Here is a 16,695-nt window from a genome sequence, read left to right on the forward strand (position 1 = left end):
TCGCATCCCTGCATCGCAACTATCCGTCGCAGATGTATGGGCACCTTAAAGAAAAAAGCCCAGTAAGGGGACCGCTGGACCTTCTAAAATTAATATGTGCTTTATAAAACCAAGAAGACTGCAATAATAATGGTATTTTGGTACCTACCGGTAAATCCTTTTCTCTGATTCCACAGGGGACACTGGAGGTGCTTACGCTGGGATATAGAGGCGTGGATAGCTGGAGCTGGCACTTTAAAATTTAGAAATGTGAAACTCCTCCCTCTCTATGCCCCACCAGCCCTCAGTTTAGAAAATGAAGACAGAGAGGAGGTGGAGAACAAGCGGAGTTAAAAGAACACACTAACTAAATCATACAACATACAGAACAAAACCGAACAGGCAGGCATAGAGCGCAGAGGTGGGCGTCCAGTGTCCCCTGTGGAATCAGAGAAATGGATTTACCGGTAGGTACCAAAATCCCATTTTCTCTTTCATCCACTAGGGGACACTGGAGGTGCTTACGCTGGGGATGTCCCAAAGTTTTCCCCACGGGCGGGAGCGCTCTGCGGCGCCTGCAGAACAAGGCGGCCAAAACGGGATGCCGAAGTAGCAAACGTATCAAATTTGTAAAACCTGACAAACGTGTGAACTGAAGACCAAGTAGCCACACGGCACAATTGTGATGTGGAGGCTCCTCTACCGGCCGCCCATGACGTACCCACAGAACGTGTGGAATGTGCAGAAATGGACGAAGGAGGCCGGCGGTCAGCAGTATCATAAGCCTGATGAATAGTCAGCCGGATCCAACGTGCCAAAGTCTGCTTAGACGCCGGCCAACCCCTCCGAACAGCATCATAGAGGACAAAAAGCGACTCAGACTTACGGAGGGACGCTGTCCTGGCAACATAGATGCGGAGAGCCCTAACCACATCCAAGGTAGAAGATCCACCAGAGTCCTCCAGCAACGACGGCACCACAATAGGCTGATTGATATGGAAAGCCAACACAACCTTGGGAAGGAAGGTGGCTACCGTCCGGAGTTCCGCCCTATCAGCATGAAACACAAGGTAAGGTGGCTTACAGGACACAGCACCCAATTCCGAAACTCTACGAGCCGAAGAGAGAGCCAGGAGGAGGACACTCTTCCAAGACAAGTACTTAAGATCGACCTCCTCCAAAAGGTTCAAACATGGGCGACTGAAGAAACAGAAGCACTAAGTTTAGGTCCCAGGGAGCTATCGGAGGTACAAAAGGAAGCTGCACGCGCAAGACCCCTTGAAGAAACGTCTGCACCTCAGGAATGAGAGCCAATTTTCTTTGAAAGAAAATGGAGAGGGCAGAAACTTGCACCTTTAGAGTTCCCAGCCGAAGGCCAGAATCCAGACCCATCTGAAGGAAAAGCAGAAACCGGGACAACCGAAAAATTCTAGACGGAAGACCCCGACTGGAACACCATGAGATATAAGCACGCCAGATGCGATGATAATGCGCAGCCGAAACTGGCTTCCTGGCGCGTAGCATGGTGGGAATAACCGCGTCTGGGATGCCCCTGCGTCTTAGGATATCGGTTTCAAGAGCCACCCAGTTAAACGCAGTTGCGCTAGGTTGGGGTGTACAAATGGACCCTGCTGTAGAAGTTCCGGGCGTAGAGGAAGGGGCCACGGATCGTCTGCCAATAGGGACCGAAGGTCCGAGAACCAACTTCTCCGAGGCCAGTTCGGAGCTACGAGAATTACAGAGGCCGATTCTTGTTTTATCCTTTTTAGAAGACGAGGAAGAAGAGGAATCGGAGGAAAAAGGTAAACGAAGTCGTAGATCCACGGACTTGTCAGGGCGTCTACCGCTTCTGCCTGCGGATCCCGAGTTCTTGAGACATATACTGGGAGCTGACGATTCAATCGCGACGCCATGAGGTCCACCTGAGGACATCCCCATCGATGTATCAGCGCGTTGAACACCTCTGGATGAAGCTTCCATTCCCCGGGATGCATATCCTGTCAACTCAGATAATCTGCTTCCCAGTTGTCCACACCCGGGATGAATACCGCCGACAGGATTACTGACTGTTTTTCGGCCCACCGAAGGATCTGAGTTACTTCCCACATAGCCATGCGACTCAGAGTCCCTCCTTGGCGGTTGATGTAAGCGACGGCCGTCGCGTTGTCGGACTGAACTCTTACCGGACGAGCCTTTAGAAAGTCTGTTGCCTCTATCAGAGCATTGTAAATCGCTCTGAGTTCCAACACATTTATGGGCCACTTCTGTTCTAGAGGGGACCATCGACCCTGAAAGTGATAATCAAGGACTACTGCTCCCCATCCTCGAAGGCTGGCATCCGTTGTTACGATGATCCAGTCCCACACCCCGAATCTCCGGCCCGCTAAAAGATTGTTGGATTGTGTCCACCAAAGAAGGGCCACTCTGGTAACCGGGCTCAGACGGATCTGCCGATGTAGAAGCAGATGAGACCCTGACCCCTGTGTGCTAGCAGGTCCAGCTGAAACACCCTGTAGTGGAACCGGCCGAACTGTAGTGCCTCGAAAGCTGCTACCATCTTCCCCAAGAGACGCAGACAAAGAAGCAGGGACACCTTCCTTGTTCGGAGGACCAGCTGAACTAACAACCAGATATCCCGGGCCTTGTCTATTGGAAGAAAAACCCGTTGTGAGGCCGTATCCAAGATCATGCCCAGAAACAGAAGTTTCTGGGACGGATTGAGATTTGATTTCTTGAAGTTGAATATCCAACAGTGTTGGATTAGGGTCTGATATGTCAGTAAGGCCTGATTTGATAGAAGAGATACCGATGGAGCCTTGAGTAACAGGTCATCCAAATAAGGGATTATGTTCACTCCTGATGACTGAAGGAGAGCGATCATGACTGACATGAGTTTGGTAAAGACGCAGGGAGCCGAGGATAACCCGAACGGCAATGCCCAAAACTGATAATGATCCTTCAATATGGCGAAACGCAGAAAAGCCTGGTGAGGTTCCCAAATGGGGACATGGAGATAGGCATCCTTGATATCCAGGGATAATAGGAACTCCCCTGGTTCCAAGCTCGCTATGACTGACTGCAGAGACTCCATTTTGAAGCGATAAATCTTCAGATACAGGTTCAAAGACTTGAGGTTTAAGATGGGCCTGACCGAGCCATCTGGTTTTGGTACTACAAACAGGTTTGAGTAAAACCCCAAACCTCTCTGATGCACCGGAACTAGTACAGATTATACTACTAGAGACTGGATAGCCTCCTGTAAACCCTTGGCCTTGCTTGCAGGCATTGGCAGACTTGTGGTGAAGAACCGAGGTGGAGGGGGGACTTCGAAGTCTATTCGGTACCCCAGGGAAATTAGTCTGCGGATCCACGGTTCTGTAGAGGTCTGGTTCCAAACCTGTTGAAAGTTTTGCAGGCAGGCTCCCACTGCAGTAGGTCCCAGGTGGGACGGAAGACCGTCATGCCACCTGCTTTTCCGCTGGTTTAGGCTCTGGTCTATGTGCAACAGGGTGTGGATGACCTCTACCTCCTCTATGTTGCGTGGGAGCACCTCTGGCTCTACCACGAAAGGAATGTGGCGCACGAAAGGAATGAAACGAAGGTCCACTGTAAGATCTTCTGGGAGCTGGAGCAACCGACGGAAGGAAGGAAGACTTACCCCCCGTAGCCTGCGATATCCATTTGTCCAGGTCCAGGCCAAACAGCATATCACCAGTGAAAGGTAAACCCTCCACCGCACGCTTGGATTCTGCGTCCGCTTGCCAAGCGCGCAACCAGAGGGCTCTGCGGCCCGAAATAGCAGAAGCAGATAAGCGAGCACTAATCTGACTGATATCTTTCAAAGCTTCTCCCAGGTAAACTGCAGACTCACGGATGTGTTCTGCTAGTAGACGTAACTCTGCTCTGGAGGTACCAGAGTCCAAACCGGTAATCAACTGGTCAGCCCAGTCGACCACTGCCTTGTTAACCCAAGCGGTAACAAGGGTGGGTCTAAGTTGAGCACCCACTGCAGTATAAATTGATTTTAGCATTGTCTCCAACTTACGATCCGAAGGATCTTTTAGTACTGTAGCTCCCGGTACTGGGAGTGCTGTTTTCTTAGAGACGGGAGACGGACGCATCTACTGGAGGGGGTGTTTCCCACTTTTCCATCATGGATGATGGAAAAGGATAGCTAGACGGAAACCGGCGCGGAATTAGGAACCGTTTTTCCGGTTGCTTCCAGGCCACTGAGAGCTGCTGTTGAAGTTGCTGTGAGAACGGAAAAACCGCAGAGCTCTTTGGTTGTTCATGAAATAATTCACACTCCTGGGATGCAGGTATTACATCCTCAGGTAGATTCAGAACTTTTCTGACGGCCAAAATTAGAGATTCCACCCCGGAAGAAGGGTACTCTAATTCTTGAGGGGAAGCGTCCTATAACGCTTCCTCCAATTCCCCTTCTTCTGTTTCCTCCGTAGCGAGGAATTCTTCGTCCGACTCTTCTGATTGGAGAACAGTCGCCAGAGTACGCTTTTGTGTCGGTCTTTGGTAGGAGGTGGAGGGTGCAGGCACCACTGTACCCATAACCTGTACCAGGGTGTCTAGAGACTTGGTTAGCCCCGCCACCCAGGGAGGTTGAGACTTACGTGCCTCAGCTAACTCAGACGTTAAATCCGTCTTTACTCCTTCCATGTCAGCGGCCCATGGGGGAGTAGGAGAGGCAGTAATAGCCATCGGTGGATCTATTGCTATACAAGCATCACATAACGTGGACCCAGCAGCATGCAGCTTGGATAGTTTATTGTTACACTTAGAACAGACAAACATCTTTTGAGCCGCTTTTGTTCTGTTTGACATGGATACACACAGTCACCACACACAGAGGGACAGAGTATATACAGAAGTAAAAAAAAAAAAAAAGGCTGGTTTGAGACACAGAGGAAGAGGCACTCCCCACTCTTTCCCACAGATTAGATTCCCTGCCAAACACCCCAGTGTTACTCACAACCTCTTGTCAGGGATGTAGTCAGGAGAATCAGCCTTCTGTATATACTGCATACGACCTGTAGTGGAGAGATGCAGTCTTTAAAACAGGTTAAACACGGCAGCCACGCTGTGCACACAGCCGCTGCCGCGTTATCTAGACAGGGAGCCGCTCTATTCAGACAGGGAGCCAGCGCTGTTAGGCTCCGCCCCCTCTCTTTATGCCCTAAGGGCCGGAAAATGGCTGCCCCTGCTGCCGGATCATCTCCCCCCTGTGCAAGCCCCGCTGAGTAGGAGCCGCTAGCCGCGCTCATCAGCGGGGAGAGGGGAGATAGTGTAATTAACGAGCAGCGCTATCACGCTCTCTGAAGCCAGCGCTGGCCGCGGGACAGGAGACGGGGGATGTGTATGTGATTCATACATACTGCGCTCCCTCTCCGGACGGCTCATCTGAACAGCACTCACATGAAGGCAGCTGTGGTGTGTGTGCTGTGTGCGGCATTAAGGAGCTGTCAGATGCTTTTGGTTAAGCACTGCACACTCCTTCCTGTAACCCAGGAGGTTAACAGGGTGCCAGTAAACCGGACCCCACCTTTAGAGAGGTGGCGAAGGGTACTAAGAAAAATTATGTAAAAGATGCTTAAAATAAGAAAGAAAAACTAAAAATAAAATATATATGAAATAAAAGAAATAAATTATGTGGCTTGCTGGAGCACAGCCGGTTGTGACCAGCTCCAAGGGCACATTTTCTAAACTGAGGGCTGGTGGGGCATAGAGGGGGAGGAACTTCACACTTCTAAATTTTAAAGTGCCAGCTCCAGCTATCCACGCCTCTATACCCCGGCGTAAGCACCTCCAGTGTCCCCTAGTGGATGAAAGAAATGTGGCTGTGAGGTGGCCAAAAATTTATCATGTCTGGACAAGGCCTTAGCCATAAAATGGCTGATAGAGGAAAATACCTTGCACAGCAAATGTGAATAGAAAGAAATTTAAATTCAATTTTTCATAGAAAGCTTAAGTTTAAAGTTTAGTTGCCCTTTAAGATGAAATGCCTGCATCTCTCTACTTCCCGTATCTGAGCTGGTATTGTGATACAAGATGGGTGAGGTCAGTTTGTTGACAAACACTAGTGTATTGTGCAATCAATGATCTAAGCAGCAAAACCAGTTAGATCCAGTATAAGCACAGGTATATTTCTGTGTAAAGCCCACTACACTTTTGAATCTGGTTACCACCTGAGATTGCATCTACACAGCTGTAAGACAGTGAAATGATGTCCCATGTTCATTACCGCATAGAGGAAATCTGGAACAAGCTTACACGAGTGGGTGTGAAATAATTATCTTCCCCACATGAACGTAGGGGAGGAGGAACATTGTTACAGGAGCAGAAAGCTCAGCATGAACTCACTGCCTGGAACAAAGCACCCCCACCCTACAGAAAGTACAGCAGAGAAGGGAGAAGGCCAGGAGGAGGGAGAAAAGGAGAGGCAGACCAGTGTACACTACTGACAATCAATACAGCCATTTTTAACTCTCTAACCCCTGCCGAGTCCTCATAAATATCACATAACTGTATAACAAGACAATATTGTAACCATTTTCATTCCTTTACTGAAACAAAACACATTTTCAGTAGACAAGATAGCTGTGCAAGCCTTCCGTCATACACCTAGTAAACAAGTAACAATTCCAAAGGTCTTATAAACATCAACCTGATGCAGGTGGGCAGTTGTGACGTGGGTTGTATTCGAGTTGCCACCACGAAGAGTATTAGAATAGCGCTGTTGCGATCGCCAGACACTTACATCACACTTAACAGTTCACAATTATTATGCAAATGTAGCATAGGCTTCTCCAGAATGTAAGCTCTTGCAAGCAGGGCCCTCTACACTTTCGTGCTTCTCCTTAACCCCCACTAGGGCACCTAACACTTTATTGCTTATGCTCTGTTTCCTATTTGGATGTTACTGTCACCAATGTATATTATCCATCTCATTGTCCTGCATTGTATTGTACTGTACTGTAAGGGCGCATAGACAGCAGGACGATATCGGCACCATTTGGCTAAATCAGGACAAATCGGGCATATCACGCAGTGTGTATGCCCGATTTGCACGCTCCCAGGGTTACATGCGATATCGTGTGATTGGCCGTGCTGCACAGTCAATCACACGATATCACATGTGATGCTGTACATACTAATGAAGGATAGAACAGAGATTGGTAAAAGCTGGGTAAGGCGCGCTCTCTATATGGTGGGGCAGTGTGTAAAGTGCTTGGGTAAGAGTGATCTGTATGACAGAGAGACGTAGACGGTGGTGTTGGGTCAAGGTAATTTTATTGGTTTAAGGTAGGTAGGCACAATGCTACTAGAGGGTAATTGACCCAGGAGCAGTGGGGGGAAGAGCAGGATGGGTGCACGGGGGGGAAGGTGGGTAGACCCTTTTAGGGGGCTCCTTTTCCGTGCAGTTCTGGACCAGCACGTTGTCCCTGCTGGACCTTTGGTCGACAGTCTTAACGCCCGGCACAGTGTAGGTGGAAGTCTGGTAAGGATAGATGATGTGGCGGCGTCCCGCAATTTGTACAACTTACCTACCGGTAGGTGCCTGTGTAGGCGTTGCGATTTGGGGGTGGTGGTCGGCAGTCTCTGATGGTATACAGCGGCAGGTTAGATGGCCGTTCTTGTTGTGCTGCAGCTACTGGTGCGGCTGTGCCCCGTGATGGTGGCACCGTTGGTCTTGTTTGCGCTGGCAGGGTGGGTCAGCGTGGTGGATGGAGCCTGGCTGGATGCGCGGGCTGCGGCAGGTCGGCGTCTCCGTGTTTGGGGTGCGGGCCGGTACCTGCGTGTGTGCCACGTCGTGCAGCGGGACGGCCGGGTGAGGCTGTTCTGATGAGGGATGCCATGTGTGTGCAGTGAACGCCGGCTCCTCGTGGTTCCTGCGGCTGTTGGCGCCCAATGTGGGGCGGGGGCGGGGAGGCTGAGAGCCGGGCGTGTCACGGTCACAAGGCGGGGGTGCCGCTCGCCGGAGGTGCTGGCGGCTCCTTGTTATCAGCGGTCGCTGGGACAGCAGGGGGGTTCTTCAGCAGGAAAGAAGGTTTCCAGGACGTGATGGTAGGTGTGTGTCTCCAACGCGTTTCGGCTGTGCCTTAATCATGGAGGTTACTGTTACATGGTGCAGCAGTGTTTTAAAGGTTGGTGTGGAGGTGGGTGTGTACGGAGTTGGCCAACGGGGGGGGGGGGGAGGTGTGTGTGCACTGGGCGTGGTCAGGAGTTGATGGCAATCTGGAGGTGTTCTGTTGTTGGAGGCCAATGGGATATTGCCGGATGGAAAAGGGTAATGACAGGTGTGTGGGCGGGCTTAATGACGAGTGTGCAGGTCTGTGGGAGGTGACGCTCTGGGGAGCGGAGTGTAGTGTGGTGGCAATGGTTAATAACAGAGGGTGATCGGACATGATAGGGAAAGTTGGTGTGGCGATATGGGCGATGTCATGTGACCACTGGGTGTAGCCTGGGTGTGTAAGGGTGATGGGGTTAAATGACGTGGTGGTAAAGGTTAATAGCAGGGGGTGATCGGACATGGTCTGGGGAGTTGCTGTGACGATAAGGGCGAAGTCATGTGTCAAATGGGTGTTATCTGGGTGTGCAAGGGTTAAGGGGTAACGTGGGGATGTAGGGGTAGTGAAGTGTGGTGGATGTGTGGGATGATGGCGCCGGGGGTTCAGCCGGTCGCACGGGGGGTGGCTGGTGGAGGGGAGTGCGGGTGGGTCGTGGTAGGTGGTGATGGGTATGTGTGGTGTGCTGCGTTCCGGTGTGGTTGTGTGTTAGTGTATGGGCTCAACGGGTACTGTATATGTGTGTGTGTTGCACTTGGTGTGGTTGTGTGGTGTTGGAGGAGGATAACTGGACTGGGGGAATTCATTGGGAAAAGAGGTTGTGGGCAGTCATGCAGATATGGGGTGGTAAAATGACATGTGGGTAAGTTGCTATAGTGCGGGGGTGGTTCTGGATGGTGCAGGTGTCACTGTCGAGTGGATGGGCTGGGGGGGGTGTTGGGGATGTAGCGGGTCGGTGCGGTAGTGAAGGGGGGCTGGTGACTGGGTGGTTTGGTTGTGGGGACGTGTGTGTGTGATATGGGTGTCGAAAGGAGGCTAAGTGTGGTTTTTGGGGTGTAAACGGCGTGTGAAGGGGAGGGGTGCTGGAGGTGGGTCAGAAACGAGAGGAGGTGTGTGATATAGCAAGAGGAGGGGGGGGGTTTCGGGGGTATTATTTACTAATGACAGACTTGATCTCGTTGTCGATGTTCAGACCACTGGGTGCCAGGGTACGAAGTGTGATTATCCAGTTGAGTTGTTTAGTGGGGGTGTTTAGTTTGTTGATGTCTTCCATCACTAGGTGTTCAAAGGTATGTATTAAGTGTCCCTTGAGGTGGCTAGGGAAAAATTTGGAAGGTGGTCTAAGTGTGGTGTGTTTGAAGCGGTCTGTTGTGGTGTCCTGTATGGGGGGGTTGTTCGCGAAGAATTTTTTGAGGGTCAACTTGCGGACAAACGTGTTTAGGTCTAGATAAGTTTCGAATTTGTTGAGTTTGTTGTTGGGGGCACTAAACACCACAACAATAACCTCACCAAAAAAGAGCTAGCTTCACTCAACAACCTAAGAAACAACCATGATCTCATCATTAAACCCGCAGACAAGGGAGGAGGAATAGTACTACTGGACAAAGCAGACTACATAACAGAATCCCTCCGCATCCTCAGAGACTCCAATACCTACAAAGTTCTACGCACAGACCCCACACACAACTTCAACCAAGAACTCTCACGCATTCTGACAACCGGTAGCACTTCAGGCATCCTCTCCAAACAGGAACACAACTATCTACACAACCCTCGCCCAGTCATCCCCGTTTTCTACTATCTCCCCAAAATCCATAAGAACACAGCTCACCCACCCGGCAGACCCATCATCTCAGGCATTAACTCCATTTCCTCTAACCTTTCTGAATACATCGATCACTTCCTCCAACCATATGTCAAACAACAACAATCACATCTGAAAGACACAACGGACATCCTCAAGACACTAGAAAAGACACCCTGGGGCAATGACTACTGGCTCGTTACCAGTGACGTCACCTCACTTTACACCATCATAGACCACCAACACGAATTGGACAGCACCCGACACTACCTCCAACAAGATGACTCCATGGACCCACTACAAACAGCATTCATCCTGCAAGGCATAGACTACATCCTCACACAATTACTTTTGGTTCAACAATAACTTCTACCTTCAGCAAACAGGGACCGCAATGGGGACCAAGTTTGCACCCAGTTATGCTAACCTGTTCATGAGCCGGTGGGAGGATTCCCACATATGGACAGGTCATGACTGGCAGGCAAACTTGGTCCTCTGGAGGAGATACATAGACGACATCATTTGCATATGGAAAGGACCAGAATCCACACTGCTAGAATTCATCAACTACATTAACAAGAACGACAAAAATCTCCAATTCACCACAGACTATAGCAAAACCTCGGTAAACTTTCTAGACCTACAGATATTCATACACAACGGACAAATACACACAAAGACCTTCCAAAAACCAGTCGACGTCAATAGCTACATCTTATCGAGTAGCGGTCACCACCCCAACTGGCTCAACAACATCCCCATAGGACAATTCAAAAGACTCAGAAGGAACTGCACCAGACTAACAGACTACATATCACAGGGAGAAACTCTTAAACAACAATTTGCAGATAAAGCTTATCACATACCCACACTACAAGACACAATGGATAAAGTAGCAGAAGAATCAAGGGCACCACTACTCGAATACAAACCCCACACCTCAACGACACATGACCACCCTGCTTTCATCACACAATATAACACCCACGCCATCAAGAAAATAATAAACAAACATTGGCACCTTCTACAAAAAGACGAAACACTAACACATATACTACCACCCAGAGCCAGAGTAATCTACAAGAAAGCACCGAACATACACAAAAAGCTAGTCACGAACCACATTCCCCCATCAATACACACACAGACCACAATAGACAAAGGTACACTGAAGGGAGGCTTTTACCACTGCGGGACATGCTCCAATTGCGCCAATCTAAACTATAGGAGTACAAAACCCACCACATCCTTTACCTCCACACAGACGGGCACCACCTACAAGATACGGGAACACATCACATGTCACACTAAAAATGTGATCTATCTCATACAGTGCCCATGCCACAAGCAGTATGTAGGGAGAACCATCAGACCATTACATACCAGAATCAAGGAACACCTCAGAAATATCATTAACAAAGCAGACAGTCATAACATACCGGTACACTTCCTCGAACATCACCAGAGCAACATCACTGGTCTACAATTCATAGGGATCAGACACATACAAAGGAACTGGAGAGGAGGGGACCACACAAGAATACTCAACAAGGAAGAACTCAACTGGATAATCACACTTCGTACCCTGGCACCCAGTAGTCTGAACATCGACAACGAGATCAAGTCTGTCATTAGTAAATAATACCCCCGAAACCCCCCCTCCTGCTATATCACACACCTCCTCTCGTTTCTGACCCACCTCCAGCACCCCTCCCCTTCACACGCCGTTTACACCCCAAAAACCACACTTAGCCCCCTTTCGACACCCATATCACACACACACACACACACACACGTCCTCACAACCAAACCACCCAGTCACCAGCCCTTCACTACCGCACCGACCCGCTACATCCCCAACACCCCCCCAGCCCATCCACTCGACAGTGACACCTGCACCATCCAGAACCACCCCCGCACTATAGCAACTTACCCACATGTCAATTTACCACCCCGTATCCGCATGACTGTCCACAACCTCTTTTCCCAATGAATTCCCCCAGTCCAGTTATCCTCCTCCAACACCACACAACCACACCAAGTGCAACACACACACATATACAGTACCCGTTGAGCCCATACACTAACACACAACCACACCGGAACGCAGCACACCACACACACCCATCACCACCTACCACGACCCACCCGCACTCCCCTCCACCAGCCACCCCCCGTGCGACCAGCTGAACCCCCGGCGCCATCATCCCACACCTCCACCACACTTCACTACCCCTACATCCCCACGTTACCCCTTAACCCTTGCACACCCAGATAACACCCATTTGACACATGACTTCGCCCTTATCGTCACAGCAACTCCCCAGACCATGTCCGATCACCCCCTGCTATTAACCTTTACCACCACGTCATTTAACCCCATCACCCTTACACACCCAGGCTACACCCAGTGGTCACATGACATCGCCCATATCGCCACACCAACTTTCCCTATCATGTCCGATCACCCTGTTATTAACCATTGCCACCACACTACACTCCGCTCCCCAGAGCGTCACCTCCCACAGACCTGCACACTCGTCATTAAGCCCGCCCACACACCTGTCATTACCCTTTTCCATCCGGCAATATCCCATTGGCCTCCAACAACAGAACACCTCCAGATTGCCATCAACTCCTGACCACGCCCAGTGCACACACACCTCCCCCCCCCATTGGCCAACTCCGTACACACCCGCCTCCACACCAACCTTTAAAACACTGCTGCACCATGTAACAGTAACCTCCATGATTAAGGCACAGCCGAAACGCGTTGGAGACACACACCTACCATCATGTCCTGGAAACCTTCTTTCCTGCTGAAGAACCCCCCTGCTGTCCCAGCGACCGCTGATCACAAGGAGCCGCCAGCACCTCCGGCGAGCGGCACCCCCGCCTTGTGACCGTGACACACCCGGCTCTCAGCCTCCCCGCCCCACATTGGGCGCCAACAGCCGCAGGAACCACGAGGAGCCGGCGTTCACTGCACACACACGGCATCCCTCATCAGAACAGCCTCACCCGGCCGTCCCGCTGCACGACGTGGCACACACGCAGGTACCGGCCCGCACCCCAAACACGGAGACGCCGACCTGCCGCAGCCCGCGCATCCAGCCAGGCTCCATCCACCACGCTGACCCACCCTGCCAGCGCAAACAAGACCAACGGTGCCACTATCACGGGGCACAGCCGCACCAGTAGCTGCAGCACAACAAGAACGGCCATCTAACCTGCCGCTGTATACCATCAGAGACTGCCGACCACCACCCCCAAATCGCAACGCCTACACAGGCACCTACCGGTAGGTAAGTTGTACAAATTGCGGGACGCCGCCACATCATCTATCCTTACCAGACTTCCACCTACACTGTGCCGGGCGTTAAGACTGTCGACCAAAGGTCCAGCAGGGACAACGTGCTGGTCCAGAACTGCACGGAAAAGGAGCCCCCTAAAAGGGTCTACCCACCTTCCCCCCCGTGCACCCATCCTGCTCTTCCCCCCACTGCTCCTGGGTCAATTACCCTCTAGTAGCATTGTGCCTACCTACCTTAAACCAATAAAATTACCTTGACCCAACACCACCGTCTACGTCTCTCTGTCATACAGATCACTCTTACCCAAGCACTTTACACACTGCCCCACCATATAGAGAGCGCGCCTTACCCAGCTTTTACCAGTCTCTAAACTAGGTAGGAACAGGTACTCCTACCACAGGCGCAGCACTCTTACACCCCCTACCCCCATACCTCCAGATACACGCACATCCCCTCCCCCCACCTCTCTTCCCCCCCCGCCATTACTCTTTCCCTCTCCCTCCTGCCTCAATCCACCCCCACAGTCATATCAGTGAGCGCGGTTCACCACCCTTTATTCATAGAACAGAGATTGTTCAGTCGTTCATTTAATCTTTTAAATGTGTATATAATCGGCAATGATGCCATGTCCAGGGTGAAGGCAATCGCCCTGAATATCGGCACGATTGCCGGTCGTTCAAGTGTGTACCCAGCCTAAGTTATTTTTTTTTGTTTATGTACTTTGTAAGGCGCTGTGGAACACAAACAATAAAAATAATACCCTGGGGCAATTTCACAATCCTTTCGGGTGCTGCAACTACAAGACCTATGCCTAACATTTACTGACAACTGATCCCTCTTCAATCTATCCTGTAATCTTCATCTAGATAAAATCATATACTTCTCTAGTCCCTTATTTCTCTCTCTCTCTCTCTCCTTATCAGCACTTCTTAATCTACCTTTTTACCCATCCATAGACTTCCCAGCTGTCTCCCACTCCTTTCTTCTACTCTCACTTCCCCTTCTAGACTGTCACTTGATCTGACCAGTTCACTCCTTTTGCTCTTTCACCTCTGCCTGTCAGAGCACTGGCTGGAGCCATTCACTGATGGGCTAGCTTAATGAGAGCAGCAGGAGGTTTGTCTGATGAAAAGGGATAGGAGGTCCCCAGTGCCTCATGCTTAATGCATATATTGTAATATGGAATCAATTTATTCAGAAAAACTAAAAATTACACAGTACTGCTCTTCCTTATAAATATACACTTAGGGGAATACAAGGGAACCCAATACCCAGGGCTTCTCGTATACACACAAGCAAATATTTTTCAAATAAACTAATTTAATATCAGGCTCTAAAATCTTTATCACTTTATTAAATACAGAATATAAACTAGTTATTTTCAAAGTCCAGGGAGGAAGAAGGAACACTGAAGAATCCATGTGCACAAAAGAATGTTTTTTCCTCTATAAGATGTGTCTGAACCTGCAGTTGGACTGCTGTAGTCATCTGTTTTGTCACAGCGAGTGTAAGATCTTCGTATGTTTCGTCATGGCGGATGATGTCCAAGATTACGTCAGAGATGTGTGATTGAATTGTGTGTTAAACTTGGAAAAAACGGAAATTAAACTCATGAAGTGTTATGGCAAGCATATGGTGTAGAAACAATTAGCCGTGCTGCAGTATTTTGGCGGTTGAAGCACTTCAAAGAGGGTAACATGCGATTGACTGATGAAGCACGTTCTGGGAGACCATCCACCACGATTACAGATGTCAACATTGCCAAAGCTGCGGAGATGTTGCAAAATGACAAAAGGCTAACTTTACGCAAACTTTCAGCTTCACTTGGCATCTCATTCTAATGGGTTCAGCATATTGTGACAAAGGAACTGAAAATGCATTGCGTGTGCCAGGTGGGTACCCAGAAATCTCACAGAAGAGCAGATGAGACGACGAGTTGAACCGTGCAAGACCACCATTTGAATGTTGGAGAGAATACTCCATTTCCTGACATCGATTGTGACGTGTGGCAAAATATTGGTTGATTTCTTCGATGTGTAAAGTCATGCTTCTGCTGTTTTTTGATGCACATGGTATGATCCTACAGCACTGGGTTTCCCGTGGGTAGACAATTAATGTTGACTACTATGCAAATGTCCTGAAAACCCAGCTGCATGGACCACGAGATAGCAAGAAAACAGATTATTCAGCAAATGTGATCTTTTCTTCAAGATAATGCCCATCATCATGTTGCTGCCGCTGCTTTGGCAGCACTGACTGAAATTAATGGGACAGCACTGGAACACCCTCCATACAGCCCGGACTTAGCGCCCTGTGATTTCTGGGCATTCCCAAACCTGAAAAAACAACTGCGCAGAAAGAAGCTGAAATAGATGAAGTGAAAAATGTCACAGCTGAACACTAAAAGTGATGTCACACAGTCTACTGCACATCTTTGAAGCACTGTAAAAAAATTATTGAATGTGAAAGACACTACTTTGAAAAAGAAAAAAAATGTTCAAATCCTGTAGTGGAGTCATTGGATTCTGAATAAAAAAAAAAATATATATATAATCAGTCTCATTAGTTTTCAATTAGCCCTCGTATAAAATTCATTGGTCTGTTTGTTTGTCTATTCGGTTATGTATTCAGAGACCCCTGCACTGATTAAGAAATAAAAACGGGGAGATATTCCAGTTGGACCCTGGGCAGATTTTAGGGGGTTAGGGTTCCGGTCGGACCTCCCGTTGGTGTACGCTACGCAGACGTTTGACCCGGGGAGCCTGTTCTGAGCCTTCCACTGGATGGATTTGGACGAAAACTTCAGAGTGGTAACATTGGATCCCAGAAGACATACTAGGGGGTTGAGGACCCGGTCAGACCTCTTGTTGGTGTACGCTGGGCAGAACTTACTTTGACCTAGGGAGCCTGTTCTGGGCCTTCCACTGAATGGATTTGGATGAAAACTTCAGAGGGGTGTCAATTGGTCTGGGATGCCTAACTTTATAACTTGAAGATTTAAACCTGGGCAACGCCAGATACTTCAGCTAGTTATTGAGTGAGTCAGTGATTGACAGTCTGCTGCAGTTTAGGTGGGGTGCGGACAGCAACAACCTCTGTTTCCCAAAACGCATGTGTGGCGCCGCCATTGGGGGAAGGAGGGGAAAGGCAAGGTTCTGTGTCGGCTGACGGAGATTTATTTTACTCAACTGCGGCGGCCGGCTTGCATGACCCCATGGTCACTCCGCTGGACGAAGGAATTGCAGATGATCCGGTGCTACGTCCTTTGCGTAACGCCTCCTGCTGCATAACCATATTACAGCTATCACAGCTGTAACAGGTTACCAGCTGCGATAGCATATCTGTCTGCAGCTGAATCACCTCCTCTGTTCTGCAGTGATTTCTGAAACTCAAGTGATTTTGGAAGAGATACCAAATTCTGTTCTGCTCCTGATATACCCCATTCCAAACGGTATGAGAATAGGCCTGCCTGACTGTCATTTACTCCTAACTTGCAGTTATCCAGGTTATAGGAAAG

At 49.5% G+C, this 16,695-nt stretch overlaps 1 protein-coding gene across 3 annotated transcripts in view; it reads right to left on the reverse strand.

Annotated features, from left to right (window-relative positions):
- CSNK1G1 (casein kinase 1 gamma 1) overlaps positions 1–16,695 on the reverse strand; it is a 108,277-nt gene that overhangs the window by 79,982 nt on the left and 11,600 nt on the right. The gene's annotated exons all lie outside the window — the stretch shown is intronic.

This window comes from Taudactylus pleione, unplaced genomic scaffold, assembly GCF_031769625.1.
Source record: "Taudactylus pleione unplaced genomic scaffold, aTauple2 ptg000019l, whole genome shotgun sequence".
Lineage (NCBI taxonomy): Eukaryota > Metazoa > Chordata > Amphibia > Anura > Myobatrachidae > Taudactylus > Taudactylus pleione.